This window comes from Lepeophtheirus salmonis, chromosome 6 (assembly GCF_016086655.4).
Source record: "Lepeophtheirus salmonis chromosome 6, UVic_Lsal_1.4, whole genome shotgun sequence".
Taxonomy (NCBI): domain Eukaryota; kingdom Metazoa; phylum Arthropoda; class Copepoda; order Siphonostomatoida; family Caligidae; genus Lepeophtheirus; species Lepeophtheirus salmonis.
The window spans coordinates 17,239,599-17,250,666 of record NC_052136.2 but is presented as its reverse complement, the minus strand read 5'-3'; positions in this window follow the sequence as shown (position 1 = coordinate 17,250,666).

Sequence of the window (11,068 nt, the reverse complement as noted above, 5' to 3'; positions counted from 1 at the left end):
ACTTTAAATAAGGCTTAGAAACAAGCTAAAGTACTCCCGGCTACAAGTTGTTATTATTATTCGTCAGAAGAGAAGATCTAAGCATTGAGTAACTACGTGTGAGTGTCCTCATGAAAAACAGAAAGTAGCAATGACGATTTGTTGGGGAGTTATCATTTATATTATTAAAACAAATTTGTATATGTTTGTCGACCCCTAAAAACTCCGACCAATGCGTGCTACTTCTGCTAGTGATTTAAATAAACTGTGACTTGAACTCGAAGAAAACCTGAACTTCATTCATGTGCACCACGATTTTTGTAAAAATTAATCCAACTCCTCCACAATATTTTTTTGGGAGCCTACAACATACTCGAACTCTAACAATCAAAACTTGAAACGTAAAAAAACTATAGACAATCCTAACCTAAAATACCAAGGCAAACGTAAAAATTATTATTAATGAGCTACTCATACCAAAACGATTTTCCTTTTATAATATGCATATTTATGTACTTCACAGAAAAAGGCAGTTTTAACATTCAAATTCTTGTTTTTCTCATAAATAAAATAGTGCATAATATCTGCACTATTCAGTCTCATATTTTCTACTAATAATATCTCCATTGCATCATCTCTGAAATAAAATACAAAAATATTTTTGAACAAGTAATTTGATAAGAAGTATATTAAGGGTCCAACGTAACTACATGAAATAACATATCAAAGACAAACGACATGAATTTACTACTATGAGTTAATTGAGTTCTTGGATAATTGCAGGGTACATGTTATATATTTTTTACTGAAGAGAGGTACACTATCAAAAGATATCCTTAACGAAAGGGCAACCTCAAATTGGAATAAACCAATAAGGAGAAAAAAATTGGAATTAATAACATAGATTTATTCAATACTCTTTGTGAATATATATTATTAATTGTTTTAAATGTCCTTCAGACGTTACTTTACGATAAATATGTTGTTAAAAGAGTTGAAACATGACATTGAACTTTAGGGCATTGATGGGTAAATTTAAACGAAATATTTCTTTTTAATTTAAGTAGGTTTAATTTCCCAATCATGAATAATATCAAATTACTTTTTATAGTAGACCCATTTTACTAAAAAGAGAAGATTAAAGATCCAAAATTATGTTATAGTCAGTCAATTTATTCCAGCTATTCTCCATTTAATCAGAAAATAATTTGAGGTCAACAAAACAACAATCATAGCGGCGTTATCAACTGTCAATGTGTTTTTTTTCAACGTATCAGTGTTTTGAACGTTGATTAGTGAATTTAAATTAGTTCTTGTTAAGCTAGAAACGATTCTCAACATTTATAAAATAATAATTGTACAGTAGAGAAGAGGAATGGACTAACTAACAACTGATTTTGTCCTTTTTTGTTGCATTTCGAATAAAAGGTTGCAAGATACGAGTAAGTTAGTGAAGTAACCCATAAGGAACAACAGTGAACAAATCAACAGCTGATCAAAAAACACATAAAAATTCTTCAGCTAATGTGATGATAATATTGTACCGTATACTCCTATTTCTTTTTTATTAATAAGGTAGCAAAAATGAAAACAGAGTAAGAACAAAGGCTCGGAAAAAGATGGATTCGACAGAAGCACTTTAATATTGTAAATCCAAGGGCGAATTATATCTTTTAGATTTGGTCATTTTTCACAAAAGCAATGACAGATACGGGACCGATTTTAATGCCTATAGTATAGATCTATGCAATGCTATTCAGGGGCGTCCACACGGGTTGATCTGGAGATCTGTAGCCCCCCCCCCAAAAAAAAAAAAATGATAATAATAATGAATTCTTGCATTTTACTAAAAAATTATAATATTTGAAAATTCATTTAATTTTCTGTGAATAACCTTGGATTTTTGAAATATTTTTCCATAAAATTTTATATTAAAATTTTTTTTTCATAAAATTTTATATTTGAAATTTTTTTCAACAAAATTAATTTTTTTTGTAAACAACTGTTAGTTTTTGGAATTTTTTGAGGATAGTTGTAGATTTTTGATTTTTTTTTTTTTCAAATATTTCCCAAATATATTAAATATTAATTTTTTTTTTTAAATCCAAAAACCAAAGGCCCCCTCAAAATATGAAACTGCGAGTGCCCTGACTATTATTTTTGTTGGAGTGTTGTACTATTGATGAATTTACCTCAGATGCAAGAAAAATATAAAGTAATTTAAATTATTTGTATTTTGTAACTTTAGTCCTTTTTTACTACAACTATGCAAAACAATATTTCAGTTTACCAATTGAATTTATTCCGAAACCCCTTAAATATATTTATATAATAGAGGGTTGGAATTTTTTAGAGGAAACAGAGAGAAATGCAAAATGAGGTTTTTACTCGAATGAAAACCCGAAGAGGAATTTTGAAAGAACCAAATACAAAATTAAACCAGTGAAAAACTGCCCAACAAGTTATTAATAAAAATGGTATTTGTTTACATTTTTATATGGACATATTAAATACAAATTCAGTTGAGACATATATAAGTAACATAGAATAAAAACAATGTACATGAAAGTAAAATATGTCGAAGGGATAGAAAGGGATCAGAAAGAATTTTTAGAATAGTTTAATATTGAAAATAATAGTTTAAAACGGCATTGTCTCCGACTTGTCCATCATGTTATTAAGGATCAGATGGCTATCCGATTAAAACCCTTTGAGAATGTTTGAAAACGTATAATTTCTCCATTGTTTAAAATTTTAAAAATTTGTCCATATTGCAATTCCATAAACCAATTGCTACCCAGTATTTAATTAGAGGTTAAAGATATTGGGTTAGTAAATATATAATTTAGAACAAGTATTTTTTTTTTTTTTAAATGAATTAATTAAACTTTCCCATTCGCCCATTTTACCCGCGCTATGAATTGGGGAGTGGGTTATTTGCTAAAAAGGATATAACACTAAATGTTTTTAGACTAAATAACACTTATCTAGTTGAAGAAAAATAAAAAAATGTGAGTTTGGTGCGCTCTTATGACCGCCAGTGCGAATTCACACTGATTCGGTCATAAGGAGGTTAAAATAAAATAAAAGCCCCTGTTTGGGTATGCCAAGTTTTTGTTAAAAAATGATTAGATAATTGGCTCTCGCTCCTAGCTATAAAATTTTATTTCCAAAACTGTGCTAAAATTTACTGTTATTTCTCTTCCCTTCATCACATCTACACTAGTGTGCTGGCTGAAAGCTAAAATGAATAAAACACACGCTTGGGAATACATAAATTCACTTTAAAAACAGAACATATAGAAAAAGAAAGAAAGAAATATTTTTTTAACTTTGATATAAGTTAATTTGAAATATTAGTTACTTGTTTACCTAACTCCATTCTTTACCCGCTTGTGAATTGGGGGAAAAGGGAGAGGAACTAAATGTACTTAAATCAGTTATTCTAAAACCCTGACTTCTGCATTATATTACGATCCATTCGGTATAGAGCATGCGACGTTGTTAGGACTTTTAGTTGGATCCATTTAATGAACATTGAAGGGAGAGCCTTATTTAGGTCAATATAGGCCTGTTTAGACATTACCCCTCTCCAATTTATTACTACAGGTATTACAATTATGTATATCATGTAGTTCCTACATGTAAGCGAGCTTAAGATGCGCAATTATTGATTTTTTAAACTCGTCCGTCCCGTACTTATCTCTTTTTTTCGATCCACAAGTTCACACGCATCCGATACAATGGTCGCATCCGCCACGTAAACCTTCTCAGCCTTAAAAATTATAATATCTGACTTCAAGCACGATCCCTCATGTGGCATAACGTTACCTTCCTGGGGTTTTATTCCCCTCTGGCTCAGGGACCCCACAATGATTATTTGAATCGGATTGTGTCTTTTTTGTCCACGCATTTTTTTAAATTTTGGACATGTCTGGAGGATATGAGCCAGGTTTTTTACCTTTTTCGGGCATAAGTTGCATTTATTGCCCCCTTCCAGTGTCCTCCATCTGGACTGCCTTGCTTTAGTGCTGACAGACTCGGCTATTATTTGCACAGCAGGGGCAAATTCTTTGTCTGAAACATTCATATGCCGGATCAGCAAGAAAGAGATGTTTTGATGTCCTTGCTGACTTGACTCTAGTCCCTTTGTGTCTACTTTTGAATAAAGTGTCTTTCTATACAACTCGGGGATCTGATCACTGGAGGAGCATGATAACCCCCATATCTGGATCTTCTTTAACTCCAGCATTGGTCTGTTATATCTGCAGACCTCTATGATGTTTTTGTCCTTGCTGTCCCGTAGGGCCCCAGCTCTACCATTTGCTAGGGTCCACCTGGAGATGAGCAGCTCTTTCAGTCCCAACCCTCCATCGGTCACCCGAGCATGGTAAAACTCTTTTGGAGTATCGGGGGACAGCCCTACCCACTCTCTTACTGATCTCCTTATCAGGAGATCACACCCCTTTATATATGAAAATCTGCATCTTGCATAGGCGAGTGGGTAGTTTAGACGAGGGATGAGATGATCCCTTAGACCTATGTATCTATGGAAGACACTGAGCTTACTGACCTCAGGGTTTCTTATCCCATCCCTCAACTGGTCAAATATGTTGGCATAGTTGACTCCCAACGGTCAGTAAGGCACTCCAAGGTACTTATACGTTTCATTTACTGCCATTGGGGTTCACGCTCTGGCCATCTATGCCCAGTTTAGTGCCTGCATCAATAAAATAGCTATTTGTTTTGGAGTTATGGTCAACGTACGTGTATGCGAACTTTTTATAGTTTGCGTTAAGGCCTACTTCCTTACATTGACCAAAGAAAACGTCACAGATTTGCTGAAGGCTTTTAGAATCCTCCGCAACTAAGACTGCAAAGAGGAGATATTTTATTGTTTCAGCACCTAGTTTATGATATCGACGATATTTTTGATTTCCATACTATTCATACAATTTCATAATTTAGGAAGATGAAGTGAATATTATTATTTTTATTGTTGAGAAGAGAACGTGCAAGTATTAAGTGAGCATCTACTTGTGAGGGTGCTTATGAAATTTGTACTCTACGACTCCCGTACAAAGTATTCCTGAAAGTAATTTTACTATCATGATTCCTGGTAGATATAAGAAAAAGTCGTAATGTCTTACATAATTAGATATGATCTCCTCCGGCCTTATCCCTCATTTAAAGGATGGACGCTGAGAGAACTCACCCCCTATCCTCTTTCGAATACTGTATAAGAGCCAAATTCACAACTTCTTCCACACAATTACACCTTCTATTTAATTTCGTGACCATTCAAAGTGCTAATTATCCGAATAACTCCAAAAAGTCAAGATCCTCCTCTTCCTCCCTCAAAATATTCTTCTCTTCACTTCAAGTTCCTTCGTTTAACGTACCAAATTGCAAAAATTTAATTTCAACTATCTTCTGTCACTGTCTCCAATTTCGTGATGGAAAGAGAAAGTTTGACGTGTGGACAAACTTATACAGGATACCCTTAAAAAATCATGAAGCCGTTATTATTCCTCTTTCATTCTTGAGAAGAGTTCATCAAAGTATTGAGTAGCTACGTTTGAGTGTGCCCATGAAACACGAAGATTAACATTGAGGATTTGTAGGGGAGTTATGTATCTTCTATGTTACTGAAGCAAAGTTTGTTTATAAGTTGAAGTTGTGTCTCATGAAAAAGGGTCACGACAAAATTCATTCGATAAACGATTAGACAATTCTTAGCTACATCAATTTTAGTTTGAAAGTTTTCTTAATAGTGTCACGTTGTGGTGACCAGAACATTTTCCCTAGGACTTTTCGCTCTAGGAACCATAATTCAATTTGGATATATTGTATTCATGCTAAATGAATGTCGTTTCTTATTATGATGATTCGAACCGTTTTTTTACCGGTGTACTTTAGGAGAGAGAAAAGAAGAAGAAAGAACACAAAGAATTAAATTTGAATAAACAATTAACTGCTGCTACTTCAGCTTTTACAACTTTTAATTTCTCTCAAAAATCTTTTGATGGGAGAAATTCGTTTCCAAATATTTATTTTACTTTCAAATAGAGTTTTTGAAAAGAAAAAATAACTTAAATTGTAGCATTTGTTCAAAATTAAATAAACTGAAACTGACAATGAGATGAGTCTGATTTAATTAGGATTTTGTTAATAGATGCAAGATACTTGAAGGTACATGACTCGGAAGTAACACTTTTTCACAATACTGCTACGATTAGTCCAATGCATTGATACCCTTCTCTAGGGCCGGCTTCAACGTGAGCAAAGATCTTATATTTTACTTTTTATACACTACTGTCACGGCAAATCCATCATTTTAGAACAATATTGCATTATACAAGCAACATAACATAATTAATTATTACAAGTTTGAAATTGTCCAATTGTGTCCTTTTGTCTAAGTCTGCAAGTACAACATCCAGTGTCTGAATAACTTATTGGGTTGGTTTCTGGAAGTTGATCTCCGATCTTGATTTCTGAATCCACTCAATAACTAAAACCAAAGTTTTATTTAATTTGGACTTGGTCCGATCATTATTATTCGGAAAGGAAAAGTAAATACGTCTCGAAAGGTAGTAGAAGTCCCTTCAAATGGTCTCTCTTCATGCGAGGAAAGCTCACTACGACTATCCTTGAGGATACTCTTATCTAAGGCTTACCCTGAGAGTTCTAAGGGAAAACCTTGATTGTCTCGTCAAAAAGAATTTCACCTTTGCCGCCTCTCTTTACTCCAAATATGAGAAAGTATTAGAGGATTGTTGAGTTGCCTCACTAAAATTAAATAACCTTCTACGGAGAATGGATGAGCATCTTACTAACTCTGAAGAAGCCAATTTGGCGTTCGTGGTAAAGTATTCTTTGCTATGATAGCAAGAGCTAGAATTGAGGCACATGATCTCAGGACCCTCACAAACACCGCATTCAGATATATATATATATATTGGTGAGCTTCATAGAAGCGTCCGACAAGTTGGAGGAGCTGGCTGTGAGAGGAGCAGAAGCTACTAATCATCGCCGTCTAGATTTGAGCCGACTCCCCAAAGGTCAACACCTCTCTACTACCATAACGGTGGAAAGAGAAAGGAAACCTGCTCTGCATTACAATGCAGGGAGAGTCATTGAGTAAAATTTTGTGGTGAAGGCCTTTCCAGGAAAGCATCCATTCCTGCGGTTGGTGTGGATCGAATTGTATGGTCATTGACCAGAGTGATTTCCTTTGAATTGTGTTGAATATATTCCTTGTACTTTTCTTTGTAGGGATTACATGTCCTCATACTAGACACCCATATGATATAACAGGTCTGATCATAGCTTCATACAACCAGATAACCTTGTCTGAGGGCAGTCCTCATTTTTGTCCTATGATTGCCTTGACCATATTCCATATCCCAGAAGACTTGGAGGCTTTACTTTTTTTAAATGCTCTGTCCAGGTGAGTCCTCGATCAAAAGTCACACCTAGGGTCATCATATGTGTGGCATGTTCCATCCCTTTGCCATCGATTTCTAATTGTGGAAAGTATTTTGCTCCAAGTTTATAAGCTTTTGAAAATACTATAGCGCTTGATTTTGATGGGTGAAAGGTAAGACCATTTTCTTTTCCCCATTCAATAACATTATTGATTGCCCTTTGCATTGGATTGACAAGGGTGCAGGGATGTTTTCTACTAATTAAAAGGAGGATGTCGTCTGCATAGCCAACAACCTTGATTGCTCCTTTTTATTTAATTTATATAAATTTAATAAGTAAGCTATCCATAATCATATTCCAAATGACCGGCTATAGAACGCCCCCTTGTGGGCTCCCACGGGTTGGATTGACAAAAAACTTCTTCACCTCTAAGCTTGGCAGTGACTGTAACCCCAAGTAGAGATGGAAAAAGTAATGTACCTGGATCCGAAGTACCCAGGTACGGTATAAGTAAACTTGTATTATCCGAAGTTTACTGAAACCTGTCTTTGGGTATTCAAACTTTTAATGGATCTTAAAAAGCTTGCTTAATCCTAGTTTAAAAAATACATTATATTAAACGACATATCTACTGACGGATAACAATAGAAACTAAAGTTTTCGATGCCCACTAATACGTTTGAATTTTCAAAATAGGGAGAAATAATATTAAGCATACTAATAATATAATAGTATCTTGTAAATGACCAACATATATATTTTTATGACGAGTACGCTGACGAGTATTTTGACAATTTTCACATCCTTACGACTAAATGTAAAAAATAATTATATTTTGGTTAGAGCAAAATATAAATCATCTTTTAATTATTTCGTCTTATTTTGAAAATTCTAAAGTATCAGTAAAAAGTACTCTTAGTTTTATAGTGATCCCTTTCGGCAAAAATATTATCTGTCAATGTTACCAAATTTTTTATGTTATGGGTTTTATGCTCAACGTCATTTATACGATAATATCTTCCCTATTCATTATATAACTGTAATTCAGAAGTTTTGGAAACACTTGTTCTATGCCAATATCCTTTCCATTACATCAAATTGTGAATTGAAAATGCCCAACTTTCTTTCCAGGCTTTCCAAAGCCTTTCTTTCAAATTGGTGCTTTCATACAATTGACACTATTAAATAGGTCTTTTAAACATAAGAAGAGCTTATAATTTAAAGTAAAGTAAAAAAAGATTCACAAATTAATTAACTTTAAAATACAAAACGAATAAAAATACGCAGACTGTTATTTCTTAGCTCATAATAAATTAATATTGTTCACCATTTGATATCTGATTAATCTAAAACGTTTGCAAATTCTCAATATGAGAAACTATTAGTCCTTCATTTCTCCAAAATTGACCAAATTGACAAAACATATAACATAATTATCGTAATAAAAAGATCACATTTACTGATAGCTCTGATTTTGTTTTTCTCTCCTGATACATAATATTACTATTCGAAAGCCTTGTTGAAGAAAGTACTGGAAAGCTTCGATAGAAAGTTAGGATTTGAACGAATATTAGAAGTCGGAATTCCAATTGGAAAAATATTTGAATTCAACAATTACACAGAATGTGTTTACCTCTTCAAGCTAATTAAGATGGTTTCATTTCTAAACACTTGGTCTAAAATATATTGTAAACAGACCACATACATTTGTAGGTAGCTATAAGTTTAAGATTTGAATTTTAGGTGTCTGACATTCATGTTGCATTTATTTTATACTTAATAAATTGATTTAATGCGAATAAACATACTAATTAAATATTATGATTTAAAAAAAAAATTAAACCCCTTTTTAATATACTTCAATGATTCCGTGTAGTTGATGGAAGGTACCGGATTTCTTCCCCAGCAAGATTCCATGACTCACATCCAAATGTAGGAATTTTCATTGTGAGAGAGACATAGCGGGCTGAAGCTGCGAGGATGATACTTCTCAACTCATCCTCCCGAATAGGCTGATAGTTGGTTAGTCGGCTAGCGATAAGGGCTTTACAATTAAGAATTGCAAAGTCCAGATCCCTTGTTACTTCAGAATTTCCCCCCTACTTTTTTGAAATTCCAAAAAGGAACCTTTAACACATTTTTCTTCCCCATTCGTCAGCCCTTTTAGATTTATAGATACAAAATATTTTAGGATATAGGTAGCAGGGCAGTCCACAAACGCATGAAGTGTGTTATTATATATTTGTCCACAGTCCTTGCAGGGCCTAGTATAATTAATAATATCGGTGGAGATTTGTGACTGTACGGTAAACTTTTTATCTTCATTTATTCTTCTCAGAGAAGACACAATTTTTATTTTCCAACCCATAGGGAGGCCCAAACACTTACTATGCAGCTCCCAGAGTTCATTCACAACTGCATCAAAATTTAGCGGGGACCATCTTAACGTGCCACGTGCATGGCATTGAATAATATTTTGAAGAATTAACAAGTGGAAATCTTATTCTACCATCGTTGAGCAATTCTTCCGAATTTAAATTATGAAACGTTAAAATATCTCGTGTGATGGCACGTTCTTCAAAAATTGAGGGGTCTTATAAATTTATAAAAAAGAAATTTTTATTTATATTTTGCCGAATTATATCAATGGTTTAGTCATTTCTAAATTCAGGGGTGAGCATCCAAATTATTATCTGAGCTGAGCCCCAAACTAGAGAGATCAAAGATGTCATTTTGTTGGTCAGATTAGCCCCATCATAAGCCAAATGTACAGTTCTCGGTTCGTTATATTTCTTCTCCATTCTACTGTTGGATTTCTTGAAATATCCACAAAAATTTTGGAGACGAGATAATTTTGGTACTCCCCCACCTATATGGGGTTTAGGTCTTTTCATGACTTCAATATAATTCTTATAAAACAAACAATTAAGCCATTTGTCTTCATAGCTTTTTCAGCTAGTTGCGGACTTTATGTAGCCTTATATAAAATTAAACGTATTACCAAATTGTTATAAAAGTCAACTCTTTTTTTAAGGCTATCGCTACTCATCCATTATTTACAGATTTGGAATGTTTTAGTGATTCTCCAGAATTACAAGAATAATTATGAAAAAAGTCTTAGTGGATGAAGTTAGCCTTCTTGTCCAAACTGAGATTGTTTCTGACAATCATGAGGATTTATTAGCAATTGAGTCAACATGTAACTTTTTTCCAATGAAGAAAAAATTCAAAAGAATTCAAACCGCCACTGAAATTGTAGAAAATTTTATGAATTTAGAAGACATTTCTTTAGATCTTATAAAATATTTGCCAAAGATTTAAAAAAATATTCATACAAAATAATACAACACTTCAACCCTCAGCGGCTGTGTCTTCAAAACGTGGTCAAATATTTAAAGATCGATGCCAAAGTTTAAAGGAAGAAAATTTTGAAAAAAATTACTTTGGTCAATGAATAATATTTCATATTTATACCATTGTATTAAATGATTTTATTGATTTTTTATTTTATATATAATTTTAGATCTTCAAGTTTTATTTATTCCTGTACCTTATTTGTCTTCATTTCTTGGGATAAATTTTCCTAATTTATTTGCAACCATGAAGTAGGTATGTTACAAAGTGCCAATTTACGGAGAGAGAAAATCTTGCAGAAAAG